Here is a 15,620-nt window from a genome sequence, read left to right on the forward strand (position 1 = left end):
GGCTTTTCAATATGTTTGCTCTTTATGCTGCAGAGGAAATTTCTAAAGTAACCTTTTGAAATTTCTACAGTAACCTTAGAATTTTAGGTGTCCATTACATGGCCTGCTGCCATTAAGAAGGGTTGAACTAATTAATGTGTTTCTAAGAATCCAAAAACCTAATAAAAAAATATATACAGGAGAGGAGAGGGGTCCAGAGGCCAGCTGCCAAGTGGCTTCCCTAGTGGAGATGAAGCAGCCAGTGCATCCACCATGCACAAGGGTCAACCCCCAAGAGGCCCCAGGGGTGTTCAGCTTGCATGGGCTGAACCTCTGCACATCCCAGGGGAAGAGCAGTCCTGAATGCAATCACCAGAAGGATCCTTGGGGAATGGTGACCTATGGAAATCAAGGTTTTATGGAAATCAAGGTTTTATGGAAATAAGCTTATGGTTTATGGGTTATTATGCAGATGTTGGGTCCATGTAAGGCAACCAGACTGTTTTCTTAAATCAGGAAGGTCTCACTGACAAGTCCACATCCTCCCCAGGACGCAACCCCAGGCATCCCCCTGAACCTAGGGAAAGAAATTGGAGGGGACCCTGCCCTGTAAGGCCCTTCCCAAGGAGTTTTACAGACACTCACTTCCCTCTTTCTGCAGTCTCCATCATTTCTTCCTCAGTTTTACTAATCCCTGTTTTTATTCTTTCCCACCTGGGGCTTGGCTAGTGTTTATATGGGCCTGGATTCCCTGCCATAAAAAAGCCAGACACTGTTATGGGAACCTCATGGGAAAACAGTTACTAAACAGGACACGCAAAGCCTAATTTAAACAGATCCCATTAAAATAAATAATATCAAAGAATTTGAGATTTATCATTCAGTGTGGCCTGGAAAACTGGGTGTAATTTTTATGCTAAACAATTGTAAAACAGAAATATATTTCCTCCTCCAAATAATATATAGTTTGTAATGCCAAGTGCCTCTATAAAACCTCACATTATACCCTGTGAATTACTACAGACACGTTGGTATTGTTGAAATTGGATTAAACATGGTACTTGGGAAAGTCTCATTTATTTTCACGTAGATTATAAATTGAATTCACATGCTTTTCATATTTTTTATCCTCTCTCCAAAACAGCCTTATCTTAATTTTTGCTGTTAATACACATAGGACATTTAGAGCAAAGAGAGCATAAAAAGAAAATACAGTAACTCATGGCAATACATAGTTATACAGAAGAAATTTGTGTTTTCTGTTTGGGCACTAATGAAGATTAACCCGATGTGCTATCTGGAAGAATATTATTTCTTACCTGTCACCTTTTTCACTAGTTAAAAGTCACACACTTCCTATCAGTGCTGGTTATCACTCTTGTTTCCCAAAGAGAGCAGTGAACATGTTTCCTGAGGGAGCTCATTCATATTTATAGGTCCAAACTCACAGGAAAGTTTCATTAAAAAGGCAAAAAACATAGATATGTTCAAAAAAGATTCAAGGAGACAGACATCTGCCTAGAGAAACCCCACTCTAGGCCCATGAAGATAAAAGTTTCAGCATAATTTTTCCAGGGAATAGACAGCAGAGAACCCCTGCAGGCACATCGTACTGAAACAGAATATCAGACACTGGGTTCAGCTTTTTGCTCCCCAGACTAATCACCACCCACAAACTGAGCCCAGCCACACCTAACCTCAGCAGAAAACAAACCTTTTTTAAAACCCTCTCCAGGACCCCTCAGTCTTCACTCAGACTGTTCAGAATGAGGTGTCAAACCCCTGGTGGACAAGAAGATTCTGTTTCACCCACCCAGAGCAATATGCTGGAGTAACCAGGTGCCAGCTCCACCATAGAGTGGGAATTCATCTCTCTTTTTGAGGATTGTATCAATTTTCTGCCTTTCAGGAGACTGCATGAAGGAAAATGAAGCCCATGAGTACAAAGACACCACAGCAATGAGGGTCAAGCCAATAATATGAGATAAATGCAGTACACAGAGCAATGGAGAACAGAAATTAGACATATTTACCCCAGAAGTAACTTCAATAAGAACAAAGTCTGCCACAACTCAGTTTGGCCATGAAATTTGACACTGAGAAGCACTTTACCCTGTGACAAGAAGGTTTGTGGTAGATGGCCTTCCTGGAACAGCTAATTTCCATCTGGTTGAGGAGAAAATCTCAGGAGAGACTTCTTTTAGGGTGGGAAACAAACATCTGTATCTTTCAAAAGCCTTTTCCTTCAAGCCCAGGACTGTTCTGCTTCTGGACTGGGTTTACCACCACTAATCCCAGTCTATGGCTCAGGCATGAGACTGCATTTCAGGCTGTCACTCTGCTGACAAAGAGGGATTTAAATGTTTATTTAAGTTCTCTATTCTCTTTAGGCTTGATTTTGACAGGGGTAATTTGCTGCAGTTCATAGGGACAAAAGGGAACCCCCACCACACACACATACACACCCACACACACACACACCCCCCTTCCTCCATCTCCAGAAATCAGGCAAAATCCCAGACAACTGTAAATACTCATAGATATTTATTTCCATTACTTAATGACCCACCAGTGCCTTCTGTGCATTTGGTCTCATTCTTTTTTCTAATGTGAAGATACCCGCAGGGAAATTGCTACTAACAAGTGGCAGACCCTTCATTAGTCACAGGAAAATATATTTGCAGCCAATCACAGCTTTAATTAAGGATCTGACCCTGCTCCTAGCATAGACAATGGCAAAACAACTCCAGAGAACAGGAAGAGGCACTGCATGGAGCCCTCTTGAACCTGGGACCAAGCTGCTTTCAAGCATATCACAATTTCCATCAATCACTGAACACAGGGCTGCAAGGGACCTCAAAGGTCTGACTGACTGGTCAATCCTTCCACTCACAAGCATGCAAACTATTCCTAAACCCTGACTGCTGCTTATCCAACCTGTCCTTACACCCCACTGCAGCCATGGAGGCTCCTTTGTTGTCCAGGGAATCTCTCATCATGTTTACCTACACGTAGCCTTAGAAAAATTGCACTTTATTTGTTCTTTGCTGCTGTCTGACTTAAATGTCCTCTGTGGTTTTATATGCCTGGCATGTTCCTGCCCAGGATCTCAATCTCTGAAGTCTCTGCTGGTATTTAGGCTGGCAGAAAATAGGTGGGAAGGTGTGGCACCTCTCAGATGTGGTGGTATTTCAGACCCACACGGGACAAACTGAGTCCATCCCAAAGCAGACCTTCCACTGGGATGTGGGGCACCTTGGCTGGACCTTCACTAAACTTTGCAGGAAACTTTGTGGTTCTCCATCTCTGACAACATGGAGCTGTTTTGATCAAGCTCAACAATTCCCTGCTTGAGTATGGTAATTGTGGCTTCAGGAGGGCTGACTTTCTGGTTTTAAACCTGCCAACGAGCTTTAAGAACAAGAAGCAGCTAGAATGATCTGCTCAAAAGAGGCAGATTTTGAATTCATTATTTATGCCAGCCTGCAGGGGGGGAAATTGTTGTTATTCTCCATTAAACACCATTTGGCGACCCAGGACTCCTCCCATTACCTGCTGAGCCAAGTTAGCATGCTGCAAGATGCAAAATAAAACTTAATTTATTATGATTAAGCACCATGTGACATGGAAACAATCCCAGCACAGCAGCGGCCAGAATTACTTTCTTCCTGAGATCTCTGTCTTCCGTCATCTGATACTTGTTCTTGTTGGTCTCCTTGATGTTTTTCTTTCCTTTTGTATTGTTTGACTCTGTGTGGGAAAGATTACATATGTGTTTTCTTTCCCCTGAAGCTTTTGCTTTCTCATGGTCTGTGTTTCTTTTGTGTTTAAGTACTGAACATACTTTGTTGTGCAAAGAATAATGAGGAGGGAAATAAAATTTAAAAAGCAAAGGAAGAAAAAAAAATCTCAAATCTAAGACTCTTTGTAAGTTTATTGCAAAACTAAGGGAGCTTGCCTTGACGGTGTATGGCTCAGAGTCAGCTACAAAGAGCTCTGTCTGCTGCTGCATGCTCTTTCAAGCTGAAATAGGGGAAAATTGGTTTAGATATATGGAAGAAAATTTTTATTGTGAGGGTGGTGAGACCCTGGCACAGGACACCCAGAGCAGCTGTGGCTGCCCCATCCCTGGAAGATCCCAGGCCAGCTTGGAACAGCCTGGGATAGTGGAAGGTGTCCCTGCCCATGGCAGAGGGGCTGGAATGAGATGGTCTTGAAGGTCCACCCCAAACCAAACCATTCTGGGATTCTGTGTTTCTACTCTCTGTCTTACCAGTGCTCTTTGCTTTCTCTGGACTAATCCAGTTGCTTATCAAACTCCGGTTTTCTTTCTGCTTCAACCTGGTCCACTAGCTCCTGTGAGCTGGACTAAAACATTCTTTCATGTCTGCTATTACAACAAGACAGCCTTGATGACTGATCAGAGGCTCAGTAATGACACCAGACCTGTTGATTTCAGGGGACTTCAAATCAAAAGGAGTCATTATTCTGATTAAGATTTAAACATTAATCCTCATTGTTACGCTTTAACCTTGGTAGGCAGATGAACATTACTCTTCAGGTACTTGCAAAACGAAGGGTAGAAAATGTTAACTTTTTCTTATGGAAACACAAGATTTAACAGTTCAAATCATTGCAGCATTCAGAATGGAATAAAAAATGGAATAAAATAGATATTTTAAGTGAAGGTGTAGTTATGCATAACCTTGGACCTTCAAAGAGGTACAAGATGTTGTAACTACCCCTAAAGCCTCTGGTCTTCCAGAATGAGGAGCTAGAACCTGCCTTTATACTGTTTTCCAAAGTTATAAAAAGCTGATTTTATTCTAGTCTAGTCTACTATTCTTCTTCTAATTTTCTTTGCACTTTTATCCTGTGATTTTCCAAATACTCACCTTCATAAACAAAATAAAAATTGCCTTTTCAGTTTCTATGTTTTGTTTTTTTCTGTGCTCTAAGCAGAAAAGAAAAAAAATAAAATTACCATAAGCACTGTTTACAGCTGAGGAACGAATTTTATGCCTTTATTTTCCTGAATAAAAAGGAAAGTTTTTTTACTTGATTGCCTGTGCATTTCTGCATCTCAGTTAATTACTCTAAATTTTTAACACACTTTCAAATGTCATTCACATGAGACTACAGGGAACCCTCTAAAAGTCTTGGTTAGTTCAGATGCCACCAGCACAAATATTTTTTTCAAAACTGCCTCTGGAATTTTCCTGTTGCTTCTGCATTTGTGTGAGTGAGGCAAAGAAGTAAATGGGTAACATGAACTGGATGGCTGGAGCACAGGTATTCTTTACAAAAGAACAAAAGTAGCTCATTTTGGTGAAAATAAATGCCTGCCTTTAAAGCTTAAAAGAGGGTTGGGAAGGAAAGCAAAACCTGTGTTTTAGGAAGTCCTGTTTTAGTGCTGCAGGACCAAGTTTTGGCTTTGTCACTGCTGTGCTGCTGCTCAGCCCAAACTCACAAAAAGCACATTTGTCTCTCTGCTCACAACCTGCTCAAAAGGGAATGGGAGGCTGCAGGGGTTTAAGGGCAAAACAAGACTTTTTATGTCTACAATTCATATCCATCAAAGACAAAAGGAAACAACTCCAATATCTTATTTTAATGCTTTCGTTTATCGTGGAGTTTAGTTGCCATAAAAAGTGTATGTTTAAAATGTCCTTTAGGAGTTACAGTCCCATAAAATCTTGTAACCAAGTGACACGCAATAATGAAACTCCCTCCACAAACTACAGCAAAATGAGATTTTTTTTTTTTATTATAATCATCAAATAGTTTGCCTCCAGGTATTGATGGAATTATATATAAACCTTTTGTGCTGCTGCAAGACAAATAAATAGAGAAGAAATAAAGGGGAAGGAGAGGAGAGGAGAGGAGAGGAGAGGAGAGGAGAGGAGAGGAGAGGAGAGGAGAGGAGAGGAGAGGAGAGGAGAGGAGAGGAGAGGAGAGGAGAGGAGAGGAGAGGAGAGGAGAGGAGAGGAGAGGAGAGGAGAGGAGAGGAGAGGAGAGGAGAGGAGAGGAGAGGAGAGGAGAGGAGAGGAGAGGAGAGGAGAGGAGAGGAGAGGAGAGGAGAGGAGAGGAGAGGAGAGGAGTCTTGTAGTAACAGTGTCTTATTAGACAGACATGAAGAAAATTTTATGAAATAAAACCCCAAAGAAAATGTTAAATTAACCATTTTTATCAGATAGTTACTTATGGTTATGGTTTGTTACTTATCCCTCATAGCTGTAATACTGTGACAGAGAAAACAAAATAGAAGCATATTAGAGTTAAAATTGCACTTTCAGTTGAGACATATTTATTGAGGCAGATAGAGCCATTCATCTAGTAAAAAGGGCTTTTGTAGCCCTTTAGGATGACGCTTATCATTGTTTCAATGCTTCTAAAAAGCTCAGTGCACCACACTTCACAGGCTTCACCCCTACCCTTGCCTAAACTCCTACCCTAAATTAAAATTCAGATTTATAAAACAACAAAGTTATTGAATCTTCAACTCTGTTCTGAGTCTAGACTTTATTGAACTCCTCCACACAAATTCAGTTTTGTGCAGTTTACTTTTTGTTTGAGGTCTCAGCGTATCTAATTTATCTGACATTCAGACACCACAATTATCTGTGGAATACAGCATTTCTGCACATAATGGGTAATGTGACATATGCAAATGTTTTCTTTCCATAAGTAGCTGGAGCAGTAGTAGAGATACCACTGTAATTATAACTGGGAAAATGAAGTGGATGACAGCATAATATAAACAGATAACAACTTAGGCTACTCACTTAGAGCTCACTTTTTCTAGAATTTAGCTATCACAGCCAGGCAAAGGCAAGACCAAACATCCTCTTTGACATTGGATCTGTGCAGTTTTTTCATCTCCAGCCCTACATCAGAAGCATTTTTTCAGAACTTATTACAAGAAAACAAAATAAAATCTAGGCTAATACCTACAGTCATAGTATTTAATTGAACACCTACTGGATTTGTTTTTTTCTGTAAACCATAAATATAGAAATGTCTATGGGCTTCTTTGGAAGAGGACAGAAAAATGGTGCCCTTTACATAGCACTTTGTCTCATTGGAAAAGTCCTGACATCAAAATTTTTCTCAATAATCACCAGAATTTCCTTGCTTGTCATCTCTTAGTATTTGCTCTGTTTTACACTGAGGCAGTACAGGATTCTTCACTAATGAGTATTTGCCTCCCTAAATTTCCAGCAGCTTATGACTTTTAGGAGGACTTTGGGAAGTTCTGGTCATGGAACAACCCCATTGTTTCACAGAAGGCAAACACCAGTGCCAGTTATGTGATGGAAAATGCAAAAAAAATTAGACATCTGACAGAATCCTAGAGCTAGGAACAGTTTCATTTTGCTGACTGCTTCAGGATGGAAAAAAAAAAAAATCTTATTCTTAGATATATTCGCACTTTCCCCACAGGTTTCCATGAACTTTCTGCGTAGCAAAATGCAGGTCTGACAGCCACCAATAGGTTAAAGGTACCTGTTGAGGGAAGGACTTTTTTTTTTTTTCCTGCTGATATTTTGGCAGTGGCATTTAGCAGGGCTTCACTAGGTGCTCCATGAGCCCAGGACACAGCAAAGTGACAATTGCCTCTGGCACTCAGCACTTGTCACCAGAGCCCTGATGATCAATGTTTCATTTGCCCTTCATGTCAGGGAGGTTGTTACATTTTTTTGGTGATCAGATGTGAAATTTTCCTCAAGTTTGAAAGCATTAATACAACGACAGGGTTTAAAGGGAGACACAGGTGGTTAGAAGAGAGGGGCAGAGGAATGGCACTTGCTTTGAAAATCAGCCAGCAGCAGGAGCAGTCACAAAAAACCTCAAGGTGCCTCCTGTCTTATCAGACTGCTCCAAGCACCACAACCTAGTAGGTGACGGGGTGTTTGTTTTTTTTACTGGGTACCAGTGAGTGTGCAGCTGTGAGAGCTGCCAGCCTGGAGACAGAATCCTGCACCAGCCTTGTGCTCATGCTCGCTCCTGCTGATGTGCACAACCAAGTTTAATTTTTAAAACAGGCTGTGACCATGGTTGCATGAGGCCTGGTGGCTAGAGATGACTCCTGGCAAGTGAGTTGGGATGTGGCTGCCTCATCTTGAACAGCAAGGTTCATTGAGACACTGAGGAGCTGGAGTGTGTCCAGGGCAGGGAACGGAGCTGGGAAGGGGCTGGAGCCCCAGGGGAGGCTGAGGGAGCTGGGAAGGGGCTGAGCCTGGAGCAAAGGAGGCTCAGGGGGGACCTTGTGGCTCTGCACAGCTCCTGCCAGGAGGGGACAGCCGGGGGGGTCAGGCTCTGCTCCCAGGAACAGTGACAGGACAAGGGGAAACAGTCTCAAGTGTGAAAGAGGAGGTTTAGGTTGGATATTTGGAAAAGTTTCTTCACCTGAAGGGTTGTCAAGCATTGTCAAGGCTGCCCAGGGAGGTGGTGGAGTCACTGTCCTGGAGGGATTTAAATCACATGTGGAACTGGCACCTGGAGAGCTGTGATTTCTGGCAGTGCTGGGTAAATTGTTAAGTGATCATGGAGGTCTCTTCCAACCTAATTTATTCACTAGCATGGCTGCAAGTTTTGGGCTACTGATGGCAGTGCCTGCAGGACCTAGGTTTTTAACAGATTTCTTAGGGCTCAGCTTACTGGTAGCTGCTGGTTAGATGTTGTTTCATAGAAGCATTTCAACAAGATTTATGGCAGCCATTCCTGTTCCCATGGAGGTAACTGCCTATTTTTGCTGCTTTAATAATCTATACTCTTAGCAAAGCTGACTGAATAGCTCAAAATGAGACAGTAATGCAATGAACTGTCTGACATCAGTTGTATCTGCAATATCTGACATATATACCTGTTCTGCAGTGCTTTGAGATGGATTTTTAGGTAGATAAATACAGAAATACACACACAACATGTATGGTTTCTTTCATTTTTTGTAACTTTGACTGCAAATTGAGTGTAAATGTTACTCCACAGTTTCCAAAAATTCTCTTCCCTGTTATTAAATTTAAAAAAAAAGAGTAGAGTATCAAAAAGACTGATGATAATAATATAGTACACCCCCTCTCAAACTGCTACAACTCTATGTATTTCTATAGAAATATTCATCTACAATCTAGGTAATATTCATCTACAGTCTAGGTAAAAGAGTATATAATAACTGTCAGGCATCTCTGGATTTTCTGTTATCAAGAGTGCAAAGGAAAACCCCACTCCTGTGACAAAGGACACCGATCTTCAGTAAAATTGCAGACTCTTACTAAAACAAACATTCTTTATTTTTCAGGGTGTAGACAAAAGCAAAACCAGGAAAAAATAAAAAAGACAAAAGAAAGGCTAATTGCAGTCAATATGGCATTTTCCTTTATTGCACACAAATGGCAAACACGGGGAACAAGGAGGGTTGTAAAGCAGGTAGTTATTTGCTTTTTCTGCAGGAGTAACAGAAAATATCTTATCTAGTGTACTACACTCTTGAGGCAGGAATACATTTGCTTGCCGAAAGAACACACTTAAATATTTTAGGATGTCTTTTTCTTTTTTACTTTGTTTCTTTAATGCTTTGTCATTAGTCCAATGCATAAATTCTTGCAGTGGCAGAGTCCAGGAACTCCTGACTGATCTCCCATTACATTTATTTCTGTTTGTTGAAAAGTGGATTTTCACGCACCACAGACCTTACAGCAAAGGATTTGCAAGTTTATTATTTAGACTGGTGCAGGTACACTTATTCTCTGTCTAAAAAACAGAGTTTCTTTGTCTGACCAGTGGAATGGCTGTATGGCTCTAGAAAGGGAAGTTGGATCAGCAGCTAAAAACCAGAAGTTTACAAAGAAAAAGGGTATCTGAAACGGCCTTAGTTCTCCAGGAGCTGTCACAGACGGGTACTACTGCTCATCCCTGCATTTGTCACTAGGGACAAGCCAGTGTGTGACCTTCACTTTGCTTTTTTGTAGCTTGTGCTTCTAGGGGGAAGGGAAAGAAGAATTGAGAAGAGAAGTGAAGAGAAATAATAAGAAGGAGCTCTGACAATCCCAGTGAGGTTGAAAATCTTCCCTGAACTGAGGTGAAGGATGTTCCTTGTGGTAGGAGGCAAGATTCCAAAGGGATCTGCGGGGTGCTTCCCTCCAGCCCCACTCTTTAGTGGTTGGGGCACCTCCCCAAAATACTGGTTGACCTTGTTTTTGCCTAGGAGAACCCTTGTTTCACATATCCCTGGAAAGCTCTCTTACAGCTGGTTGTTTGAATACCAAAGGCAAGTACAACCCTTCTGTCATTCTTGAAATAGAAACAGCTTTAACAGTTTAGGGCATGTTACATATTCTTCACAAAATGCTTAACAGGTTAGGCTGGGGTCAGGTCCCCAAAGCCTGTTGCAGTTTTGACTTCCTTGAGCTTCTTTTGGTCTTGTGCAGCCTCTGGTCCTTGATAAAAGAGGATTAAGTTTATGACCTCCTGTGAGCAGGTTAATAGAGCCCATATCCCTTTCCACATGCCAGGTCAGCAAAGAGAGCATTATTATTTCATGTTTTCCTGCTAAATGACAGCTTGGGTTCCATGGCCTGGTCCCAAGTCTGTTGGACCTACTGAGGGTGCAACTCAGCTGTGGTTCCTTCTTTCCCTCTACTGTGCAGCTCTCTATAGCTCTTTTAAAACTTGGTCTGCTCAATTCTGTTATGAGGAAAGTGTTTTAGTCCATAAGGCACCTTGGTGCTAAAGTGGTAATGCTTGTGCCAGTACCTACATCTTACATAGACTGTGGATGTGGCCAGTTTTACTCAAGGGCTGTCAGAACTGAAAAGCAATGATCCAATTTTTGCCAGGTGGCCTGAGGACTGGATCCCATTCCTCTGGGCTCATCACTGAGGGACTGCAGCTGTAGTCTCTGGAGATCACCCTCCTCAGCCACTTCCAAGCCACTGATCTCATCACACATCTCATCCACCTTTATGTTTTAAATTCCACCCCCTCCGAGGTTTTGTGCTTCCCCCATGGGAAGATGTCCATTTACTGATGTGAGACATGAGCAGGTGGGGGAGATGTTCATTACCAAGGCAGACTCCAGCTGAAGGGGCCATGTGCTGGTTGGTTAGCAGTGACCCACACGAACTCACAAAGTGGATCCGTAGCTACTGTGCAAAGGCAATGACATAGGGAGTTCAGCATGGATTTGTACCCAAAATGGTATTTAAACTTTCAGCCTTCAAGCCGAGACTCCAGGCTGCATCTCGTTTTGCTTCTTTCTTTCCTAATTTGTAACCAGCTCTTGATTTAGTAAATGGCAGAATTCAACTTTGAGGATGAATGAAAAAGCCTCAGGAAACTAATGACCTCCTCAATAAAAGAATACGATAACTTCACTAGATTTAATATTTCAGGTTTCTATAAGGATTGAATTTGAAAGATTTTTTTTTTGTCTTCCTTTCTGCAGGGGGAAAATGAAAGCACCTGGACTTCACAGCTGGTTACTAGATATTGCATGCAGTGGTAGAAACAGAAAGTATTGACTTTCATTGCAAGTCAGAAATAGGCAGGTTACACACAAAAAACTTTTGAAATATCTGCTGCAGAAGGGTGAAGGAATATTTGCCTTTCCACAGACCATTCCTATTTAAATGGAGCTCAGAATTTAAAAGTAAATACAAAATCCATCCCAAATGTATTTACACTCGCTTTCTGCTCCCCTGTAGAGGAAGTTTTAAAGCATTACTGGGTTCAGCCATCTTCTCAAACTATTTTTGGTGAAGTTGACACTGCTCCCTTCCAAACAGTAAGTAAGGCTGACTCTTCAGGCACAAATCCCCATCTGTTGAAGCCCTTGGGAACTCACAGGCTAAAAGTTGCTGCAAGACCAAAACTCATTACTATCTGAGGAGTTTTTTGTAAAGTTTCATATCTACTGGATGATTCAGCTGGCTAAATTATCCATGTTCAGTGCTCAGACAGGACATAAAAAGAGCTAATGCCAAAAAAAATCCAAGGAATCTCTCCAATTCTTCAGCAAAAGGGTTGCCCAGCCCTGGCACGGGCTGCCCAGGGCAGTGGTGGAATCCCCATCCCAAGAGGAATTTAAAAACTGTGAGGATGTGGCACTTGGTTCCCGGTCTAGCAGTGTTGTGTTAATAGTTGTATTCAATTATCTTAGAGGTCTTTTATAACCTAAATGCTTCTATAAGTATGTGAAAAAGGCTTTTGTCACATATTTACCTCACTGCACTACACCTGGCTTTGACCACACAGCAGTGCAGCATCTTACTTATGCAGACACTCTGGTTTGCCCTGGTTAACAACAGCAGATACCGATAACAAGAGCTGTGGATAATTAATTCTGTCCTACCCTATTTCTGAAACAGGTGTAAATAGTTCCCCTCCAGAGGCAGTTGTCTCCATGCACTGTCAATAAATGGAATACACATCATTAGCTTTAACTAGTTGCTGTAACTTTCTAACAAGATTGTTAAGTGAAGCACTTCTTCCCTTTTCATGTTTTACTTAAAATACAATTTAAATGAAGGATAAGTGGAATTTTTTTTTTTTTTTTAGAAAATTACTGGAACAACATGGGAAGAATTCTGACTTTAATTTTTCACTGTGATTTTCTACCCTGGGTCACAAGGTGAAAGTAAATAAAACCATGGACTGACTTTGCTCATCTTAATTTGAAACCTCTTTTTTTTTTCCAGACTTTTAGAACGTTTATTTTGTTTTGATTTTATAATGTAAAGTCACTAAAAAAATTTATGCATTTTATCCCTTTAATTCTGCCAGAAATATAGTATTTAAATTATTAAAAAATATAAACAATAACATCAGTCAAATCAGAGAAATGCTATCAATTTAAATTTCCTAGAATTCTCTGGTGATAATGCTTTACTACAAAACCACCAAACAGACGTACTTGACAAAGAAATGTAAGAAATATTACAGAGTAAGGAGTGTGAAATAAATGAGATCTCATCCATCTATTAAGGCTGACTGCTATTTGTGAGATTGTTTTAAAAATTGATGATGAGAAGTTTTTGTTTATCAAAAGACAGCCAGAGGGGACTGTTGCCTGACTTTAAACAGCCCATTATCCTTGATCCAAAATGCAGATCTCATTGCACAGTGCAGGCAATATCAGGCAGAGCTCCACAAGAAATGCTATGAACGCTTCCAGGTATTTTCTTCACTGAAAGACAGCTTGTATGACCCAGGGACTAATGAATGGGCTTTTGAAAAGGTATCAGGTAAAGTTACAGTACACAAACCAACTTCTCATCAGCAAGTTCATGATGACACAAAGCTGGGAGGAGAGGCTGATACCTCAGAGGGCTGTGCAGCCCTTCAGAAGGGCCTCGACAGGCTGGAGAGGGGCAGAGAGGAGCCTGCTGAAATTGAACAGAGCAAAGGCAGGTCCTGCACCTGGGGGGGAACAGCCCCAGGCTCCAGCACAGGCTGGGGTGACCGGCTGGAGCAGCTCTGAGGGGAAGGTCCTGGGGGTCCTGGTGGACAACAGGGGGTCCATGAGCCAGCAGCACCCTGGGGGCCAAAAGGACAATGGAATCCTGGAGTACTTTGGAAAGAGCATTCCCAGCAGGTCAGGGAGGGATCCTGCCCCTCTGCTCAGCCCTGGTGAGGCACACCTGGAGTGCTGTGTCCAGGTTCGGCTCCTCAGGACAAGAGAGACAGGGAGCTCCTGGAGTGGGCCCAGAGGGCAGCAAAGATGAGGAAGGGCCTGGAGCATCTCCCTGCCGAGGAAAGGCTGAGGGGGCTGGCGCTGCTCAGACTGGAGAGGAGCCCCAGCTGGGAGGGAACCCCATCCCTGTCTGTCCCTGTCTCAGGGAGGGTCAGAGCAGGGCCCAGGCTCTGCTCCGGGGCCCAGCAATAGCACCAGAGCCAGGGCAGGGACTGAGCCCAGGAAATTCCTCCTGGATATGAGGAAGAACTCCTGTCCTGGGCAGTGACAGGGCCCTGAACAGATTATCCAGAGTGGTGGAGTCTCCCTCACTGGGATACTCCACACCCCTCTGGAGACAATCCTGTGCCCTGTGCTCTGGGATGGCCCCGCTGGAGCAGGGGGGTGGGACCAGATAACCCCACTGGGGTCCCTTCCAGCCTTAACCCATCCTGGGATTTTGTGAAATGCATCTTATATGGGATTTGTTCTCTCTAATGAAAATGGAAAAGCAGATGCAGAAACACCAATTCAGGCTAATTCAAGGCTATTTTTCAGTACAACTGCACAGGTGAACTTAGATGCAATAAGGATCTGCAAAGTTGGCTCTTTTACACAATTATCTTTTAATATTCAAAGAAAAGAAAATGTCTCTGAGGTGAAAAAACAATCGTAGAACAGCTAAGTAGAGAGAAGGGGGAGAAAACACCCCCCATAAACATATCAAAGAAAAGACTTGAGGGAGAGCAAGAATTCACACTGGCATAAGAAAAAGTTGGAATAAAGCCAGGCTGGCAGATTTGGTACCCCAAAGTGATTTGGAAAGAAATTACATAAAGTGCAATTTATGTTAACACTACACCAAAAAAAAAGCGAAAACACAGTGTTTACACTTTTAGTAGTACCTTGCACTGCAGTTTTAATAGTGCCCTGCCTATGTGTATGAGGGGAATTAACAATAAATAAATAACCTGAAATTTAACTAAGGCAAAGATTTAAATTCTCTTGAAGTAAAGGGTAACTCAGGTTCTTGTTAATAGATCCTTGGGAGTGGGTTAGGGTGAAAAGGCACTGAATGAACAATGTTTGTAAATATATACATGTAGGGTTTATTTTAGAACAGTTTGGTTGCCATGGAAAGCAGGTATGTAGCCATTTTGGTTATTATTATTTATAGAGACAGAAAAAATATAAAAGTATAAAAACAACACAGAAAATGTATAAGGGAAAAGCAGGATGAAGAAATGATGATAAGAGTAAGAAGATCTTCCCACCTGTGGATGCAGCTACAAGACTTGATTGCTGCAATTTCAGTACCTGTTGGTTGCAGTGATGGTCACTGCCTTGATGGGTCAGGGGTGGGGGAAAGCCCGTGGAAAGCAAAGTCTGGTGGATTGATGTAAGCTCAGATTTATGTGGGAATGCCCAGGTACAACCCCTGGAGAAGCAGTTTTGCACTGATTGCTGCATCACTGTGGATTACATACAGTCCTGGGGTGGAGGGCCCCAGAGATGAGTCTGGGAGCACTTCGGGGCTCTCTGGTGGTCTACGAGCCCTGCAGAGACATGAGCTCTCTTTCTCCCACCAACATAGTTGAGCCAGTTATGCCTCATGAGAAGTCATGGAAACCTTCAGGCTTACATGGGAATATCCTGATTTCTCACCTGGGTGGGATTTCTGCACTGAGCCAGCTGTGTAAGGGAGGATATTGCCAGGATAAAAATCGCTATGCCGCCTCACAGAATCTGTTTCTTTTTGGCCTTCTCCCTCGTGTGGCTCTAAACTCAGCTTCCTTCTAAGCAAAGGTTGGTTTGTATGGTTGTCCTCTGTTGTTCACACACTCAGTTCTCAGCTGTTACCTTGACATAGCAAAGCCCACACTGCTTTTTCAAATCTCCAATTACTTGAGACATTAACCGTCAATATTTAAGTCTCTCACAGGGATCTTGGGAGCTGCTCAGACAAAAG

General features: G+C 42.2%; 1 long non-coding RNA gene across 1 annotated transcript; it reads right to left on the minus strand.

Annotated features, from left to right (window-relative positions):
* Positions 1-9,372: 9,372 nt before the first annotated feature.
* On the minus strand, positions 9,373-13,699 carry LOC135290447 (uncharacterized). Its single transcript, XR_010353215.1, has 3 exons — positions 13,620-13,699; positions 12,332-12,387; positions 9,373-10,418 (listed from the first exon to the last, which is right to left on the minus strand). It is a non-coding gene; the product is annotated as an uncharacterized LOC135290447 (long non-coding RNA).
* Between the last annotated feature and the right edge of the window lie 1,921 nt (positions 13,700-15,620).

This window comes from Passer domesticus, chromosome Z (genome assembly GCF_036417665.1).
Source record: "Passer domesticus isolate bPasDom1 chromosome Z, bPasDom1.hap1, whole genome shotgun sequence".
NCBI lineage: Eukaryota > Metazoa > Chordata > Aves > Passeriformes > Passeridae > Passer > Passer domesticus.